At 31.7% G+C, this 21,412-nt stretch overlaps 1 pseudogene; it reads right to left on the bottom strand.

The window, feature by feature from the left end:
* Positions 1-13,755: 13,755 nt before the first annotated feature.
* On the bottom strand, positions 13,756-15,103 carry LOC149181756 (putative inactive methylesterase 20 pseudogene; annotated as a pseudogene).
* Between the last annotated feature and the right edge of the window lie 6,309 nt (positions 15,104-21,412).

Here is a 21,412-nt window from a genome sequence, read left to right as displayed (position 1 = left end):
AACTCACAACTCTCACAACATTCCTTGTTTATGGAGCTCTCAAAATTTAAAAATACTAAAATGTTATTCCACGTGACTCTATGTCTCTTCTCATTCTTCACTAGATCAAACAGCTCCATGAACATAAGTTACAGTTGGAGAACATGAAAATCAATTTGTCGAATTATCACCATATTCTCCCATTCAATATTTGAATGCAAATTTCAATCATGAATATCATTCGATCAATGATATTTTTTCTTCTCGATACATTTGTTTCCCTCCATTAGATATCCCTTCTGATCCTCACGAATCTCCTATGTCACATCAAACTTCTGTAAGAGTTTCATTTGAGGATCAAATTTAAGATGGAGTTAGTGGAGACAATGAAACATGTGATATATTTCATAATGATCATATGTGGGATTCTAATTTTAAACAATATTCTAAGATGAAATATGATGTTTCATCAAATATTTCAATTCCTTCCTCACGTCACAACCATATCCGTAACATATTTAATGAGCCTATCACACGTCACATTTGTGAACAAGTCAAATCTCGAAAGATGATAATTTTGATTGCAGTAAGTAGTGGTGTAATGTTGATTTTACATCAAAGGAAGGTGAGGGAGGATCCTCTCTTCATAATATATCTCATCCCTCATTTTATCAATGTGAAGAAATAGAGAATGAAACCCCCTTTTTTGCACTCAAACCCTCTCTATAATTCATTAGATCATGAGAATTCACTAATTTTTTTTAAATCAAACTCTCGTCATGATTTTATTCACATACATATTTATTCATCAAGTAATATTATTATTTCTTCAACCATCGATTATTTTAATCCATCGATTTTTGATGATCTATCTTCGAGTATCTTAAAACCATATAAATACATCGAGACACTTCGGCCTACCCTGCTCATTATGTCAGAATATCATTATTTGGATGGATGTTCCAAGCATGATCAAATTGATATTATTTCGAAGGAAAACTCGCATGAAGTGATCACAAAAATTGTAAATGATCCTCTCGTTCAACCTCAAGATCCTTCATTTTCTTATCACGACCCTATTTCTCAATTATTGGAGGAATCATCGTTCACAAGCCCCGATGCTAAACACAAGTTTTTATCACTATTCATGTTTACCAAGAATGAAAATTAGAATGGATGCTTTGATATGAGAGTTTGTCACACTGGGTGAAAAAGTCATGATGCGTCATAAAAAATGTTTAGAACACGCTTTCTTGTTGTCCTTTTCTACTCATATTTCGTGTCTTCGGATTCTTGAATATGTCCCATTTTATCTTTCTTTTCATGTGTTTTTCTTCATGATATTTCTGGTTATTTATTCCCTCACTGATATAGGTAAGGTAATTCTCCAATGGTTTCATTTTAAAGTTCACTTTATGTAAGCTTGACCTATATTTTGTTAGCCTAGGAGTAGTTTTAAGTCTTTTTTTTTGGCTACATTTTGTTTTCTCTTTGGTTTCCAACTTTTCCTTTTCTTCTTTTTAGTAAGCCTTGAATGAGGTTGTGTTTTTGTTTTTAAATAGGCATGGTGAAGTTTAAGAGGATGATTTATAACTATCAATTCTTGGAATTTTGTCTATTCCTTTATTCGCATGAACCTTGTATTTTTTAATCTATGATGCTCGGATGGAAAATGCCTTATTTATAGAAGAAAACCTTAGTGGAATTTCGATGCTTGAATCTATAACTCATACCCTTTGCTTTAATTGTTTTTCGATGTTTAGCCAGTTTTATCTTATCAACTTACTTGAGTAGAGCAAGGATGGGAGGACACTTAAACAAGTGAGCTATATTTCAGAGATATGTATATATCCTTCTCTGAAAGGAGAACCTATGCTTTTCTCAATAAGATTGGATGCTTCTTCTTCCCTGTGAAATAATAAGTGTCAAGGCACAATTATATAAATAAAAATGAATAAAGTGTCAAATGATAGAAACGCTTCTTGCATAGCAAGGTGAAGCATTCAACTTTGTCGGGGTATTAATTAGGCTCACTAGCAACGAAGAAATGTTTGTGTTCTTGTAGTAACTCCACGAGGGTACTTTCAAGGCTTACTGGTAGCAGAGCAACACCAAATATGAAAAATGAGTCTCTGGTAATTTGTTTCACTTGCATACCTATATATTCCTTATTCCCAATCGAAATAACTACATTTTTACTTGATTTTGTTAGTGTGTTTTCAATTAAGAGAATGGAGGAACTATATGTTTAACTCGAACTAAGTAAAGAAGCTATGGTGATTTATGAGACGAACAATACTTCCTAAAATGTTAGACCTGATTTATGAATTTAGGCACATACAGAGAGTTATAATTCTACCAATGTCTCACCAAGTGTTGTAGCTTCTACAACACCCCTCCAATATTGTGCCTATTCTTTAATCTTTTAGCCTACCTTCTATTCATAAGAACTTATATTTCATGATGATCAAGTGTTCCTCTTTCTTTTTACCATCAATATAAATTTTCTTTGCATGAAATACTTGTGATGATTTCACTAGGTTGTTTTCAAAATGACTAAGTCTTGTCAAAGAAAACTAAGCAACTTCTAAACACAAGCTAACTTCATCCTTGATATTGCACCAATTGTCATTCTTCCCTCCAGGAATTTTGCAATCCATGGCCATTGGAAACTATGAAAGCCCTTAAAAATTTAAACTATGGAATCCCTTAAAGACCATAACTATGAAACCTTGAGAGACTAGCGGTCATTGAGCATGTGAACTGGATAATCACTCACTGAAAGTCAAGCTTGTGCAGCTCACTGAGTTAGTAGATTACACAAGCCCTTGCCATTGGGAATTGTGTAAATCCTTCTGCCAATGATAATCTGCAATTCCCCATAGAAATCAAGTGCCCAACACTAGAAAATAGGGAGTGCACAATCACCTTATGACAAGTGGCACAAATGTTTTATTTACAATCTTAAGAAAAGTGTCACTTTCTCCTTATTTTTAGGCATGTCCATCAAAAACCCTAATCCTTTCCCTATGAGGAACAAATATATAATAAAGGCTAGTAGATGTCATTTTCACACTCAACTTTAAATCTCTAGTCTCCCTTAAGAGAACAAGGAGCTTTGGATTTGGTTTGCAGCACTTTTCTAGGCAAGTTTTTCATGTGTCACTTTTTGCTGATTTTTCTTTCCCTTTTGTCGCTTTTGTCTATGTGTGTCTTATTTTACTTGTTTCCTTCCATGGTAACCATAATTTATATTATTATTATCTCGTAGAAGTTTATTTTTGGTCCGTCGTTCATTTTTTATAAGTGTCACACTGCCTTCTTTCTTTTGGATTATCAACCCTTATCGCTACTGAGTATTTTTCTACATGCATGTTTTTTCTCTTGCATGATCACTTATGGCTCATGTTTCTAAATGATCTAAATCATCCTGAGGCTAACCTAAAATTATTTCTATCCTAGCTTCACATTCAAAGTTCTCTCTCTCCCTGGAAGAAATGTGCAATACTTGAACAATTGTTGCCTCCCTTACTGCGAATTTCACAACCTCAAGTATCAAGCTCACCTCTTGGCCTATGATACTATGAAGTTTCTAATCAATGGATTTCCTAACTATGCATTGCGTAGATCCAGGCCTTAATACCTAGCCTTGGCCTCTGAGACTGTACATTGTGCAATCCCTTCGATGTCTTTCCCTGTTGTGAGTGTGAATTACGGAATCTCAAGCATTAATCTTCCTCTGTGTCTACTAAGACTATGTAGTCCCATCTCTCACTATACATTTCATAATTCTAGAGTTCAGTTTGCCTCTTAGATCCCAACATCTATACAATCCCTTTCCATAGTCAGTGTGTTGATTCTTTTAGTTTTATTGATGAACTTATCTGCATTAACTAACTTGTTTCACTATGAGTGCATTTCTTGTTACATGTACTACAAGATTTGAGCTCATCTCTTCTCCATCAGTACCCATCACCATGTCCCCCAAGAGATTAGTATCAAAAGAAATGATAGAGAGTAGTATCAATGAAGTAGTTGAGATTCCTCTAGTTTTTTTTTCTATTCTATCTAATACTCAACTCTTTATTGAAAAGGACTCTCACATCACATGGTGTGTGGTCAAATATTAATTCGCAACTACATAATTTAAGGAGTATCTAGAGGACACACTTGCGTACATTAAAATTCAACAATTAGGTTTTTGTAAGGCTACCTATAGGTTCCCAATTCTAACTTGTCAAGATGTCATCAAATGGATTCAACAACACTTGGATACTAAAATCACGACCCTCAATAGTGTCAATGCGCAAAATCTTGCCTCTTACTGAGCCCATGATAGTTAGTTGGTGTATCACTTGCCTAAGATTGAGGGATATATGGATTCACACTTATATGTATTCAATTGCTATTTAAACACCAAGGACATTATCAAGACATGGTTAAAAGAGCCAGATAAGTTTCACTAGACACCATGTAATACTTACAAGACAAAATCCCTCATAAATGTGTTTTAGTACCTGATAATTTCATGTTGCCAAATATATGGATAGAATAATACTGAGTCCTTCCCTCAAGGATGGGATTACATGCTACATTATATTTTCACTAAGGGGAAGATATTTAATTGGTATGACCGTTTGGCTCAAAAAATTAGGATTAATGTAAACATGGGGAAAAATCCACCTAAGGGAAAGCAAGCTAAATTCTACATGTATGGATACTTGTTGGATGGTATTTGTGCTTAGAATTCTTTTCCTCATATGGATTGGAAGTTGACACCCAAGGAGCCTCCTGTTCACATTCATTGCAAGTTTATTTTAGAGTGAAGTTACAAAGGATTCACTGAGAATATTGCTAGCCACTTCTCCAAAGTCTTTTACTAGATGATCTTTGAAGAAGAACCCCCTTGCATGTCTTGTGAGGTGATGAACTTAGTAGTATAATTTCTTGATTGGTTTTACTCACCAAATAAAACTTACATCAGGGTGTTTGACTGCTAAAAACCATCACATTTGTTATTGAGGCATGCCACAAATTATTTGTTCCTACAACATGTCACATATCATATTTCCACAGGGTTATTAGTAGAATTGCAAAGGAAAATGAAAGCACCCTAGCCTACTTTTCCTTTGCAGGTGGAATCCTACAAGATCAGGCTGGAGAATATGAAGTCAAAGAGGTAGAGAACTTCAAATTTAGCACTATTTATTATCATCAGTATGAAATTAGAGATATTTTCAAGTAGCACTATGCCAAGTTGCATTTTAGTTGGTTCTGTGGAACTTTCACTAGGCTAGAGCAGGAGAAGATCAATAACTACTATAATTCCTCTAGGCCCCACACACAAGGCTTCCAAGTAGGCCCTTCGCATGTGGATATAGAGTAGGATAATAATCCAGAAGAAAGGCAACTACAATAGCACATCCCAATGAGTATTAAATATAATAGGAAGGTCACTCATAGCCATGGAGAGGTGCAAAGCCACAAGTTCAAAGCGAATCCAACTATTTTGAAAGTTGTTATGGTTGTAGAAATAAAGAGGAAGTGACAACTAAAAGTAGCGACGAGGAAACAAGAGGAAGAACTAAAGTTATAGGAAGAGGAGTGAATGTAGAAGGAGGAATAAGAAAAGGGAAAATAGGAAGAAACGAAGATGCAAGAAGAATTAAGAAGGAAGGAGGAATAAGAAGCAATGTTGAAGTAAGAAGATGAAGAAATAAAAAATCATCTATACAAAGAAGAGAATAAAATGGAGAAGGATGAAGAGATTGCTAAAGAGATTAAAGAGCTAATAGTTATCCAAGACATGGAGGTACAACAAGGGTAATAAAACAAAGATGTTGATATGGTGCCCAATATAGAACAAATGATCACTCAGTCTCTGCCTCCTCCTATAAATGGGAAAGATGTAGCTGATGAAGGAGAAATTTCTCCTTTAGATGAGGACCCAGTCATGGATATTTCTAGCCTAACTTAAAATGAGCTTTAGAGAATAATTGTGAAAGAAAGGAATAACCATTTTCCTAATGGCCACAAACATCCCACCTTCATCAATACAAAAAGGGTGATTGTGAGGGATACCAAAAGAAATCCTCAAACCATTGTCATGGCTAACTTGGCCTTTGTAAGAGCTTTGAAGGAAAATACAGATTATCTAATGGAAAAAATGAAACACATGGAAAAGGATTAGGAAGATGTTAGACAAGAAATAAAACAACTCCAAGAAAAAACTCAGAAGTTGTCTTTTGTACATGTCTACTTGAAAAATATTTACAAAGCTATATATGGTGAGGCTCAAGCATTAGGAGACATTAAGATGATTCTTGTTAATGAGTTGGTCGTCATGCATAAAGAAATTGTACCCTTTCTTAAAAAGTATAAGGAATCATGGGAGAATGCAAAAGCTTTGAATGTCATTCATGAATCCATCACCATAATTCATGAATGGGGAACGTAGTACAAAGTTTCACTGAAAAAATTATCTAGGAAAAAAGGAAACCAAATTGAGTTGGAGAAATTTCAAGTGAGAATGCTTAGAAGATAAATAAATACCTCAACACTTTCATAGCTAACATCTTACATTGTTATTCATGATTGTACAATGGTGTGGACACCCTGGTAAATCTCATAAGAACCCTTTAGTTAGGTCATTTATAGAGGCAAAGGGAAAAAACACAGTTAGGAAGGAAGTTTCAGAATACTTGAACCAGTTGAAGTCAATTGCTACCAAACAAGACTTGGAGATTAAAAGATAGACCATGAAGAAATATATTAGTTTCCCTTCTATGATCAATACTATGTTGCTCTTATTAAGGAAGGAGACATAGACGAGTTTCAAAATAGTCTACCTAGATGCAGTGGAAGATAGAGTTCTCTATCAACCTAATCTTCTTGAAAAGTTTGAGGAGACCATTGGATAATATAAAGCTTGCCATAAATATGTAACTAAATATTTACAAATTGAATTTGTTGAGCTATAGTTTCCTCAAACTCAAGCTTAATGTGTCTATTTTGTCTTAATAGGATTTTCTTATTAGGTTCTACCCATTTTTGTCCTATATGGTTTTTTGTATTATTGTACTTGAAATAAAATATCTTAGTGGAAGTCCAAGTATCAATTCTAGAATATGAAAAGACATTGGTTAAGGAAAAGACAAAATAAGTCAAAGATTCGTGAGAGAAGCTCAAGGGTTAGAATGGGAGATGAATATTATTCACATTTTTTATAAATAAACCTCAAGAAAAAGGCTTGGAACTAAGAGGTTTGGACAGTAATTTTTGAAGCCTTGGCTTGAATAGTTTAGCATAGGAAGGGTATCATTCTTTGGAGAAGCATGGGTTGGCTTCATGGTCCACTATTGGGGCTATTACTACATAAATTGAATGTATGATTGGAAATTTCACTTTATAATGGGAATCTCTCATAGTTGACATGCTTTCATGCATATTTCATGAATGTTATAAGACTATTCCTTATATATTTTTGATGTATGTGGTTTCATTTACGCTAATGTTATTGAATTATTTTTCTAACATTAGTATGTATCTTTTCTAATGCATGTTTTTTATACCATCATGCGTGTTATTATCTTGTGAACTACTTTTCAAGTTAACTAATGGTGCTCATGTGTCTCTTTTAAGATATGTAATATTACTTTCCTTTATGGGCCCACTCTTTCCTCTTTGATGTGAACAAACCTTCATACACTACACTTGATATCACACAAATTTCATACATTTGATATGACCAAATTAATGCATATTTCATCTTTTTGTTGCAGCCAAGGCATATCTTTAAAACCACCACTTAGTGACTAAATGTTTTTAGGTTGGTGATCCTACTCCAAATGATGTGGGGTCCAATTGGGACTTCACATCGGGGAGACCCCCTTCCATCTTGGTGACTTCTAGCACCGTCAAGACACTCTTAGTACATGGAAAAAATAGCATCAAAACGCTCTCAATGAACTAAAAGGAAATTTTCACCACTCATATCCTTCCAACTAATAATTTTGATGTGGCTAGGGGTTTTAGAGTGAGAAATTTGTGTTTCAAATGGTTAGAATAGTGATAAAAATGAGGATAGAGATGAAAATACAATGTAAAAAAAATTAAAAGTGTTTAGATTCACTTTTTCTATCTTTTCAACTAAAATATAAATAGGCATAATCTATGTGAGACAAATAGATAGAAAGAGTGAAATTAACGTCATGATATCAGAGTTTGTAGAGGATTGCACCTTGTGCTACCTACATTGATCCTTCATTGTCAGTGTAGGTGAAAGGAGGATTCACTTATGACTCTAAAAACATGTTGTTAAAAATGTATATTCCAAATAACTAATTAAATTAAACCCTTATGATTTTCTTACTAAAAAAAAAAAGATATAAAAAATATTAGATTGAATTCTTTAGCTCATAGAAGAAAATACACTTACTGAAAATTTAACTGCAACTAAAAAATTAGTGGAAGCTATAGGAAGCCAATTTCCAAAGTGAAAAAATTCTTTTTACTATTCAAATATCATATTTTCATAAAAATTACTCCCATCTTTCAAGGGCTTCCAAATATGGAAAATAACCCATTGAGAAATCAAAGAAAAAATTATAAAAAAATTGAAAATTTGGTCCATTCTATATCATTTACAGTCCTACCAAAACCTATTGGTAAGGATCCTCCTACTATTGTTGAAATATGCCCCATAAATTTGTTTGGTCACCCTTCGATTTTTTTTGTTTTGTTTTATTATTTATTGAAGTTTCCTCTACACATGTTTTGTACAAGCCATTGAATTTTTGTGAGCTAGTTTGATCTAATTTTCTTGTTAACATTATTTCTTCTTCTCTCCTTTCAAATTGCACTCTAAGTGAAAATTATTTACTACTCTGTCACTTAGGTTTTCCTAAAAGTCTCTTTGTATCACACTCTTTAAGCATTTTTTTTTCACTTTATTTTTTTTTAAATAACATTGAGTTGATGACTAAGTCTCCATAACAATAATCTCTCAACAAGATAGGAAATTAAGCCTTTAAATCACAATCAACAATGGATATGATATCTAACTCACTAATATTAATAATTTAAATTATATTATACATTAACCAAGTCAATAATAAAATCCTCTTCACTTCAATAATTAGATTTAATTAAAATGATTTTTAAAATAAAAAGGACATTTTGGAAAACCTCAAAACATATGACAATAAACCTTTGTATAAGTTATTTTCTGATGCTACAAATATCAACATTCCCTCTTATCAAGGAAGGAACTTCTTGAAGAGGTTACTAAGACTGTCTTTCCCTCAGATCTTAGCACAATTTCCCACTCATCATCCTCCACCATGCCATTCTTCCAAACTTTTTGGGGTTATTCTTTTTAATGATGCTAATTAATAGTGCCATATAGTCCATAAACTTTTTTAGAGGCTCATTTTCCTTGAATAGAATCCTAGGACACTCCACATGCCCCTTAGCCTATCTTGATGTCTACAAGCACCATTGAGGTCTCGTAACAAAAATAAAAGTATCTAACGTATTTTTCTCCCCATCTAAATGTTGAAGTCCTAAACTAGAATTTGTTGATATAAACTAAACCTTTAGGAGATTCTTGATCCTCGTGCTCTTTCACTAGTGGGGTCTCATGTGACTTCTTAGATCAAATGTCCTCTTTGAATTTCATATTATAGCTCACAACAGTCTGCTACTAATTAGAATGAAAATATTATAAGCCTCAAAAGTCTTGTTGTATGCAAAAAGCACGCTATTTATTTTTGATGGCTCCATTATTGGTCCTTTTATCTTCTAGTACGTATAAATACATTAGAAAACCAAAGATACATAAGTGGCTGACCTCTGTAGCCACACCAATGAATGCTTCCTCTAGATTTTTGTCCTATAATATCCCATGAGAACTCATACTATGGATGTAGACCATCATATTGTATGCCTCTACCCAAAGTGACATGGGAAAATATTTATCATTGGTCATGGAATTAACATCCCCTATGATTGGCATGTTCTTTAGCTACAAAGGAAAAAATTTCTATGGGTTTTAAGATATTGTTAATTCATTCTTAATTCCTACCTCCTTGCAAAATTAGTTTAAGTTATTGGAGGTATACTCACCCCGATTATTTGGAATTGCAACCTTGATCTTATTTCCTATTTATAACACAAACTATGGAAAGTAGAATATTCTTTTGACAAATTTTTGACTGTTCAAAGACACAATTTGCATAAATATTTGAATGATTTGAAAATTGGCAACAAAACTTTGGTTTAGCAGAGCTAAGGAAGCTTTGATTGTTGCTAGGAGTACATTCAGACACAAAATTGTTTTAGATATCTTGGTTGGATACATCTCCATCACATAAGACAATGGGCATCCACCCAAGCTGTGACCTACAAGAGTCACCTGCCATACATTTTATGCAAAGAAGTCAATGCCCTTCAAAGGTCATAAGAAAATCAAGAATGAGAGCATGATGAAGCTCAGTGCTCTCCAAAAGTTAATTAATGTATAACAAAAGGTTTCAACTATAATTACAATCACATGAACTAGGTCTAAAAGGTCTTATCTAAGGTCATCTATCCCAAGTCTTCTAAGTGGTAAGTATAAACCCTTTTAGCCCATGTCAATCCCCAGGCCTGACCTTGAAGGGTTGCTTATTCCAATCCAGTAACACCTCAATGTAACCAGAGAACATAAATTCTACTTGAATTTCAATTCTGATCTAGTGAAACCTAGACCTCCATAGTATAACATAAGAATTTAACAATAAAAGGGAATTTATGTTGGAGCTGAACTGAATTTAATTGGGAATTTCAAGAATATTTAAAAAATTGATAGATAGGAGTGTACTTGTTTTTCCTCACCCATATCCACCATATTTGAGAATGTTCCCAAATTCTACCCATGGCTAAAAGGGAAGTGAAGTCATTGGTCACAAGTTCCATCCCCACACTATCTTAGAATTGTTGTGTCATTTCCCATCCTTTGGATCTCATGCTTGGAGAGAAATCCAATGAGAGAATGTATTGAATATGTATTATGCATTAGGATCTCATGCTCAAAGGGCAATCCAATGAGAAAATATATTGAATATCTATTATGCATTTACATCTCATGCTCAGAGGGAAATAGCAATTAACCATGCTAAGAGCTAGAAATTTTGAAATAATGTCAGAATCTATATGACAAAACATACACAAACCACTGAGATTCAACATAGCTTGTAGGAACAATAAGAAACAAGAGTAGAGCAGATATTTAAAATGAATACAAATTTTCTATACATTGGATTGAGATGGTCTTTGAGAATGAATGCTTGAGACGGTTGGCTTGTGACCAGGAAAAAAAGGCAAAAGAAAGATTTTATGCATCAACATTGCCAATGGTTACTCATAATAGCATAAAGGTATGTGACTTTTAGGTAGCATTTTGTAGCATTTTAAAAGAATTATCCTTCCCAGGTTTAAAGGCTAACTAATCCAATACTATTTAGGCTAAGAATGAGCACAGTGCACTACTTGGATTAAGAATAGAAATATAGTATCGGATAAACACTATAATGAGGAAAGAAAACCATTAAAACAATTTGACATGCACAGATTTTCTTATAATTTTGAACGTAGATTGAGTGTTACAATGACATAGACTAAACATATTGTTTGCTTCCAGATTTCTATCAACTCTTTATTAGAGTTTGCCAATACCAAAATTTCAGGAATACGTTTTTCTCTTACCATTTTCTTCGTTAATGGGTTTTTGTAATAGGAGAGTAGAACCTATCAAGGCTATAATAAAAAGAATTATGACAAATCTAAGAATTTGGAGCATCAAAATATGAAATATCTAACATCTTGAGTTGTGGTAATTGTTTTTGATCAACTGGGATGAACAATTAAGTCTTTTTCCTTGATGGGTGAACTCTTTCAAACTCCTGTAACATACAGATGGAATTTTTGTCTGCCTTGACGTGCGCTAAAATATGCCTTTCCTACTTCACATATGTAAGATAAGGCAGTTCTGAGTGTTTTATTCAACCGGATATTACATGGGAGATTTCGTTATAGCACTTTCTGTACATCATTGTTGATGGAAGCAAAACCATTTTGTTAAACACTAAAAATATTCTCGACACTGGCATCATGAAAATATGAATAGAAATTACTTTTGTGGATGGAGAAGGAGAAGAATTACTTGATTCCCTCCTATATCTATATACCCTTGTTATTCACAGTCCTTTAAAACCAATGCTTTGAGTTTTTCAATGGAAACAGAGTACAAATATAATGTCACTAGATTTATTCAATGGGAATAGAAACCTTTTCAAGCACAATGTAAGCTTTTGCAATGAAAACATAAATGATGTTTCATGGAAGTAGTCTCAAAAACTAGCGTGGCAATTTTGGTAACATAAAATTCCATATTCAAAAGCTTAAAATGCTCAAACAAACAATCACTTGATAACACAGACTATGAAAAGTAAAATATTCCTTTCACAAAGTGTAGATTGTTTAAAGACACAATTTTCATAAAGAATTGAATGATTTGAAAATCGACAACACACCTTTGGATTAGCAGAACTAAGGAAGCTCTGATTGTTGCTAGGAGTAAATGCAAACACGAAAATTGTCTTGGAGATCTTGGTTGGATACATCTCCATCACATAAGACAATGGGCATCCACCCAAGCTGTGACCTACAAGAGTCACTTGTCATACATTTTAAAGGCTAACTAATCCAATATTATTTAGGCTAAGAATGAGCACAGTGCACTACTTGGATTAAGAATAGAAACATAGTCTTAGATAAACACTATAATGAGGAAAGAAAACCATTAAAACAATTTGACATGCACAACTTTTCTTATAATTCTGAATGTAGATTGAGTGTTACAACAACATAGACTAAACATATTGTTTTCCTCCAGATTTCTATCAATTCTTTATTAGAGTTAGCCAATACCAAAATTTTAGGAATACATTTTTCTCTTACCACTTTTTTTTGTTAATGGGTTTTTGTAATAGGAGAGAGTAGAACTTTTGAAGGCTATAATAAAGAGAATTATTACAAATCTAAGAATTTGGAGCATCAAAATATGAAATATCTAACATCTTGAGTTGTGGAAATTGTGTTTGATCAATCAGGATGAACAATTAAGTCTTTCGCCTTGATGGGTGAACTCAATTTTCAAACTCCCGTAACATATAGATGGAATTTTTGGCTGCCCTAACATGTGCTAAAATATGCCTTGCCTGCTTCACATTTGTAAGAGAAGGCAATTCTGAGTGTTTTATTCAATAAGATATTACATGGGAGATTTCCTTATAGCGCTTTCTGTGCATCATTGTTGATGGAAGAAAAACCATTTTGTTATATAGTAAAAATATTTTGGACACTAGCATCATGCAAATATGAGTAGAAATTCCTTTTGTGGGTGGAGAAGGAGAAGAATTACTTGATTCCCTCCTATATCTATATACCCTTGTTATTCACAGTCCTTTAAAAATAATGCTTTGAGTTTTTTCAATGGAAATAGAGTACAAATATAATGTCACTGGATTTCTTCAATGGAAATAGAAACCTTTTCAAGCACAATGTAAGCTTTTCCAATGAAAACATAAATGATGTTTTTTGGAAGTGGTCTCAACAACTAGCATGGAAATTTTGGTAACAAAAAAATCCATATTTAAAAGCTTAAAATGCTCAAACAAACAATCACTTGATAACACAAACTATGGAAAGTAAAATATTATTTTGACAAAGTTTTGACTATTCAAAGACACAGTTTGCATAAAGATTTGAATGATTTGAAAATCGGTAACACACCTTTGGGTTAGTAGAGCTAAGGAAGCTCTGATTATTGCTAGGAGTAAATGCAGACATGAAAATTTCCTTGGAGATCTTGGTTGGATACATCTCCATCACATAAGACAATGGGCATCCACCCAAGTTGTGACCTACAAGAGTCACCTGCCATACATTTTATGCAAAGAAGTCAATGCCCTTCAAAGGTCATAAGAAAATCAAGAATGAGAGCATGATGAAGCTCAGTGCTCTCCAAAAGTTAATTAATGTATAACAGAAGGTTTCAACTATTCTTACAATCTCATGAACCAGGTCTAAAAGGTCTTATCTAAGGTCATCTATCCCAAGTCTTCTAAGTGGTAAGTATAAACCCTTTTAGCCCATGTCAATCCCCAGGCCTGACCTTGAAGGGTTGCTTATTCCAATCCAGTAACACCTCAGTGTAACCAGAGAATAGAAATGCTACTTGAATTTCAGTTATGATCTGGTGAAACCTAGACCTCCACAATATAACATAGGAATTTAACAATAAAAGGGGATTTATGTTGGAGCTGAACTTAATTTAATTGGGAATTTCAAGAATATTTGAAAATTTGATAGATAGGAGTGAAGTTACTTGTTTAGCCTCACCCATATCCGCCAGATTTGAGAATGTTCCCAAATTCTACCCATGGCTAATCCCTGATCTTTGCCATCTCTAAGAAGGCCATAACTTTTATATAAAGGCTCATTAAGAATAATAATGAGAAGCATCCTGAAAACATGTAACATTCATAACTTGCATGGGACATCCTTAGTCATGTCATCTGTCATCAGCTTTGATCTAGTAGTTATACAATTATTGTTCTCGATCCTACCAATTATTGTTAAGTTCCAGAGAATCCATTTACCTTCTCATCATTCCTGAGGTTGCTGATATAATCTAGCAGTGGCTTTGCATAGTGTGTAATTGAATTGATTTCATTTGTAGGGGCTGCCCTGTTTATCCCATTGGAGGTGAGATCCAAAGTAGTCACTTTGTGCCCCTTCTGCTTAAGCAGAGTAATAATTTTATACCAACACCATGCTCCATGCCCAAGTCCATAAATCAACACAATGTGCTCTTGGATTCCTTTGCCTTGCTGACCAATTTCACCAAAAACAAATACTCAGATCAACTCATCATGAAACTCCAGTTCTGTAGATCGGAAACGAGAAAATGAAAAAAGAAAAAGAGGTTGTTGAAGTTTAGAGATTGGATTACCTGTACATGAAAAGAAAGGAGAAGAATGACACCAAAGGCACCAACAATCCTACTCCATTGCAGCACCATCCTAACTGTAAAGCAGAAAACAAACTCCAGTGGCTAACTCCTCTCTCAAAATTTGTGAGAATTAGATGGGTATCTTCTACAAGGGAGCATAGGTTCTTAAATATAATTGGTAAAGGAGAGAAGGGGCCAAGAGAACTGTACACAAAATATCTCAAACTGAGTAGGAACACATGAAAAGTCAAAGTCGATATTGTAGAAAATAATTGGAGGATGTGAGAGCTTATAAAAGCTTCCCTCTCGGCCACATGTCATCTGTCTATGCGGTTGGGTTATTCGTTAGATGATTTTAGAGTGTTCAACCATTCAATCAAGCTTAGGTAGTTGGATGAAGTAAGAATTTGAAGCCTAATTCCTGAAGCTAATCAATGAATTTAAGGCTTAACAATGATGTCATAACAAACACCCACTAGGGTAGAAACAGTGGGTTTATTTTGAATCCTCTTAAGGACATCTGGAAGGTATATTTGTGAGAATGTTTGACACATTTTTAGGGTTAAAGGCTTGGCATAATTCTGAGGGTAAGTTCGGAGAGTTGTTGCAAAAAACTACAAATATTTGAACTTACAAATATGAGTCAGCTTCTATGGGTTGGCAATGTCTACGCTTTCAACTATCCCTTGAAATGAGTGAATTTTGTATGCACAATTTAAGTGTATCCAAGAAAAAATGTCCAACGCTAATCTGCATCCTTTCATGAGGCTAGTGTGGAAGATTTGTTCTACAAAACTACATCATAATTACCTAATATGCACCTATTTTTATCACGATTTGTGTTTATATTTTGTTTAATAAGAACTGCTTCAGAGAACTTGAATTACGTTGGTTATCTGACATATTAATCCAACATGTTTGCTAAGTTTTGGAGTAACAATTGTACAACATCTATTGTTTATTACCATAGAAGCTTCGTAAATTTTTGTTATGATCCCTATCTCATTTGTTGTCGTAAGCTCCGAGAAGACCATCAACCTAATGTTGATGAAGCAGAGTCTGCTCAACAAAAATTTTAGGAAACAATCTTTGTGCTTTAGCAAATAGATCTGGCATTCTTGATCAGAACTATTGCTTGATTGAGAACCACATGAACCTTGTGTTGTACAATATTTGTATTGACTATGAAGGATTTAAGGAGCAATAATGTTGTTTTTGCTGAGCCTAACAAGGATTATCAAATAGACTGTTTATTGTTCCCTGTGGTATACATTCTTTGGATCTTGTTTGTTCCCTTAATTGTAAGTGCATAAAAATATTAGATTCATAGTACAGGGTACCATTAATCACGTGAGCCATTAATAATTAAGTGCAAAGTGTGGATTATCAAGCATGTATTCTAGCTGAAAAAATTAATAGAAGTAGGAAGTCCAATTGGCCAATTGGCTTTTCCAACTGTACAAATTTCAAAATTACATGTATTATTTTGTTTAGGTTCCTAATACTTCATAGGGAAAATTAATAAGCATTGAATCAGTCATTAAATTAAGGTGATTTGCAGAAGCACAAATGAAGCTTCTATCAATTGGCTTAAAGGAAGCAATATTAATTCCATAATTAATAAATAATATAGTCTTAGGCACCTTAAATCAATTTTAGTTTATACAGCTTTAGAATTTCATTTCCGCTACATCTCTGCATCTTATTTACATTTGTTCATTCCCATGTCACGATTGTTCTTTAATTTATGCCTTACGACGTTTCCTTTGCAACATTTGATGCAAATGCTAGTATATTTCATTTTGAAAGCAACAATCACAATTGCATTTAACAATGTTATAAGCTTATAAATATTAAAGAAACTTCCATATAAAGTTGTTTGGTTCTTTAATTATAGAATTTAGAATTTTAAAGTATTCGTTTAAAAAATAAAAAATGTATTTCACAAATCACTAAAACTTTGTATTTGAAGATGCTCTGAAGGATATCCATGTATTCCGTGAGGGAGATCTTCCTCCGCCTAAAAGAATCTCAACAAAGTACATGATTTCAAAATATTTCTTTTGAACTACGTATTGCTAGCTCATAGAACTTTGAGAAACCCAAACCTTGATTTTCCTCTTCACATGATGTTAGAGAGCTATATTGTTTTTTTTTTAATCTAGGATAATCGGTAAGTTAGAGAGCTATATTGTTGTACCCCTCTCGACATAGGGCATAAAAGGTAATAAAGCTTACGACGGTGTGCCAGACGCAATTTTAAGAAGTTCATTCACCAATTTTGAGAATGTTTAACCTAATTTATGTGTAGTTAATATAGTATATTTAATATAATTTAAGTGTATAGTTAAATTATGATGAGATAAAATTGAGTAAAAATAAATATTAAAAATATAAATATTTATTTTAAATAAAATTAATATAAATTTAATTGAATATATAATGTAATTTTATGTTATGAATTATTACTAAATACATTTTTTTATAAATATATATATATATATATATATATATATATATATATATATATATATATATATAATAAAATAAAATAAAATATTTAATAGAACAATTAAATGAGAATAGAATAAGGTCAATTTATTTTTAAAAGTATAATGTAATCTCACACTATGTATTATTTATTACTTCCCCGCAATATTATTTATTACCTTTTTCATTATATATTATTTATTACTCTCATATTAACTATGTAAAATTTCTCATATTAATTATGTAAAATTATTAATTTTAAATTAGAAATTTTAATTGATTAAGGAAATTAATATTACAATTTCGTTAAGTTTTACTAGTACAGCTAGTTGAGGATGGACCTTATTAGCAAAGTGACCCAGGATCAAACTTCACGAGTGGTTGTGTCTTGTTCTAGGGGAGGTGACCTGCTAAAAAATCGAGTCAGTTTAGGGTTGGTGTCGCCCAGGTCGAGTGTGATGCCTAAATGACTTTAGCAAATTAAATACCCGTGGTCACAGTTTTTTAAGCCTAAAAAATCATAAACAACTTAACAAACAAACAAAAAGAACACAATTTTTTTTCCATATTATAAAACATCTAAATTTAAAACAAAATAAATTATACCTATAAAATAATATAATGTATCACTTACTATGAACTTAAAATCAAAAACATATAAACTTAAAAACAAAAACATTTGACCTCTAGAAAACATTAGATTTGACCTCCCAACAATATAAGATGAATTATATTTAAATTATTTTGTTTTTCAAATAGGTTTAACCTTAATCTTAAAAGCCAAAGTTTTATTTATGAATGGTGGGTATGAGCTCTACTTGAAGGAGATATAACATAAGGTTCTTCATTCAATAATTGGAATTCTCAACATAAAATTACATGTGCAAGCAAGATATCGTATTCAATAATAAAAAATCATCATGAAAATGAAAATAAATATAAAATAATATTAAAAATAAAAATTTATCAAAAGCAAATAATATAATGTACTATCACATTATTGATAATTATTTAGTACATAATAATGAAAGACGAATAACTTTACATTTTAAATTGATAATATTAAAATTAAAAAAAAATAGTGATTTTTTTTTATTAACTAAAATTATAGTAACAAAGAAAATAAATTAATATGCAGAGTTGTTAGTTAGTATCTGTCTTTAATACAAAAAATTAATTATAACATAAGTATAAAGATTCCTCTCATGCTTATGCATAAAGATCTTAAAAATTTTTAAATATTAAAAATTATGATTTGCAAAGTTCCATTTTGTAAGTAACATTATCATAGTTTAGATCTTCTTCAACTTTTGAATTTAAGTTTCTACTTTAAAATATTAAAAAATCAAAATATTAAAACAATTAAAATTGTTAAAGTTTTTTAGGGATATTTTTATAGTTGAAATCACAAAGTTAATATTTAGTAAGTGTTTAGTTAAAACAATGAAATTTCTATTTTGCATTAAAATCCTTTATAATGAAAATTTACACAACAAATGACATCAATATTTTTTGTTTGTTGTTTATATTATTAAATAACTAATGCATCTACAAATTCTTATAAATCTTTACCTTACATTATTTGACAACTTGATATTTCAATGCCTTATATGTCTCCTACATAACTGGCCCATAAAATCAAGCTAGCTATTAAAAGTAATTAAAAATGTTTCATTTTTTTCTTTTATATAATATTAAAGGAACACATAATTGATTATAAAGAAACATGTTGCCTTAGGGGTATACCAAAAGCTATAAAGATTTATAATGGAGGAGACATTCTTTTTTCTTATCAGTACATTATATTATTTAGAAATATGTTGTTAGTAAATGAATAGTTAAGTTTTAGGCGTTTTATATTGTAATGAGAAAAACAATAGAAATATGTTTATAAGTATTAATAGATTTTAAATTATTAATAGATTAGATAGGAAATAAATGTAAAATTGAGAATATAATATTAGTTCCAATTAGAAATCAATTTATGAAGGTAAAAAACAATTTCGAAATATATATATCAGCACAAATGTCGATCATCTATCTAAAGAAGTTGTATTAATGTAGGAAGGGACTCAAATGTAGCCATACTTTAGAGGAAGAACTTAAATTACATTTTAAAAAATATCTTTATGTTGACATAGGAAGTGATAGAAAATCACAAATATGTTTGTCCGATTTTTTCATAGTTGTTGCAATAATATTCAAATCATAATAGTGAGCCTTAAAAGATATTTTATTAAATATTTCCCATTATAACTTAGGAATATTTTATTTAAGTAGTGACATAACAATTTTAAATGTTATTCATATATATATATATATAGATATAGATATACATTTTCTCCTTACCAATTAAATCATTGTGCAGAGCTGAGTCCTTTGTTCCACAAACAAAGGGGTCTCATACACCAATTTGTTATCTGGCTTGGCTATGACCTTAAAATTGGATAATAATAATAATAATTAAACCACCAAAAAAATTATCAAAAAATAAAATGTGATTGTAAAACTTCTCAAAAAATTGAGCAAACTTTGTAACTTATTTTCAAAAGTTACACATTAATTAAAAGTGAAACATGGGTTTGACATACTTCCTTCGAAAAGAAATTTTTCATAAATATTGAGATTTGATGTGCTATTATGAGACTTAGTGGCATACAATTTTATTTTTCTAAATAATTAATTTTCATAAATATTGAGATTTGATATGTGTATTATTATGACACTTTTTGGTATATATAATTTTTTTTATTTTTATTTTTAAATAATTTTTATTGCTCATAAATTCTATTTATAACCCCATAACATTATCCATTTCAAAATATTCAATTTGATAGTTTTGTTTTTCAAAATTTTAATAAACTTTATAAAAACAAAATTAAAATTTTGAAAGTTAATTGTAAATCAAATTATTTTAACTAAAATGATTACAATAGAGCTTGCAATAAATAAATATACAAATAAACTAGTTAGTTTTGGCGTTAATATTTTGGTTAGAATTATGACGAAAGTCAAAGTTTTATTTATATATAAAGTTTGTAAGGCCCATGCAAATTCAATGGAAATGTTGTTATCCAACAAAATTAAGAAGGCTTAACACAAAATTAAATATGTATCCATGAAATGGTAGTTGCGGGAAAATCATCATATACATATATATGCTTAACTTCAATGTATAATGTGATCTCAGAGTAAATATCGTGATCGTAAGAAAAACACTATTTCTAGAACATGACGATCCCATTAAATATGAAACAAAAGAAATTGTTGCTATGAAGTAAGAGATTCCGTTACTTACTACAAACTTAAAAAATAAATGAGATTTTTAAAAAAATGAAAACATTGATTTGAATTTGATAAATAAACACATTTTTTTTTTAATGAAAACATTGATTTGAATTTGTAATATTTTATTTGATATTCATTGTTTAGTGAGTGAATGAATTAACTATCTAAGACACATTAATTAGGGGTGAGATTGAGGATTTTCATAGGATCTTTAGGTAGGTGGAAAGGTTACAGAGGCTAGCTGGAAACTTGGAAGGGGCATCATTTTCAAGAGGGAGTTTCGTTTTGGAGTGGGCGAGGCTGAGAAGAGAGGGAAAAGAATTTTGATAGTATATTGGGGACTTGAATGTTTGGAAGGTGTTTGGCTCCTAAAAAATGGATACATTATGGTTGTGGTTCTCAAACAGGGTTATGGGGATAGAGAACACGCGGAGTTTCTCTGGGCAAGGAAGTCGAATAAGTTGTTTTCTATTCGATATGTTGGCATGTTCAATCAAGTAATCTTTGGAGGAACACTACAATAAATCTATAGGGGTATTCCTATTATTCATTATCTTAATTTACAAATATGTTGTAAGAAAACATATCATGTTGAATAAA

This window comes from Pinus tabuliformis, chromosome 3_2, assembly GCF_031772625.1.
Source record: "Pinus tabuliformis cultivar Carrire ecotype Pingquan chromosome 3_2, CPIR1, whole genome shotgun sequence".
Classification (NCBI taxonomy): domain Eukaryota; kingdom Viridiplantae; phylum Streptophyta; class Pinopsida; order Pinales; family Pinaceae; genus Pinus; species Pinus tabuliformis.
This window is presented reverse-complemented; position numbering and strand designations above follow the sequence as displayed.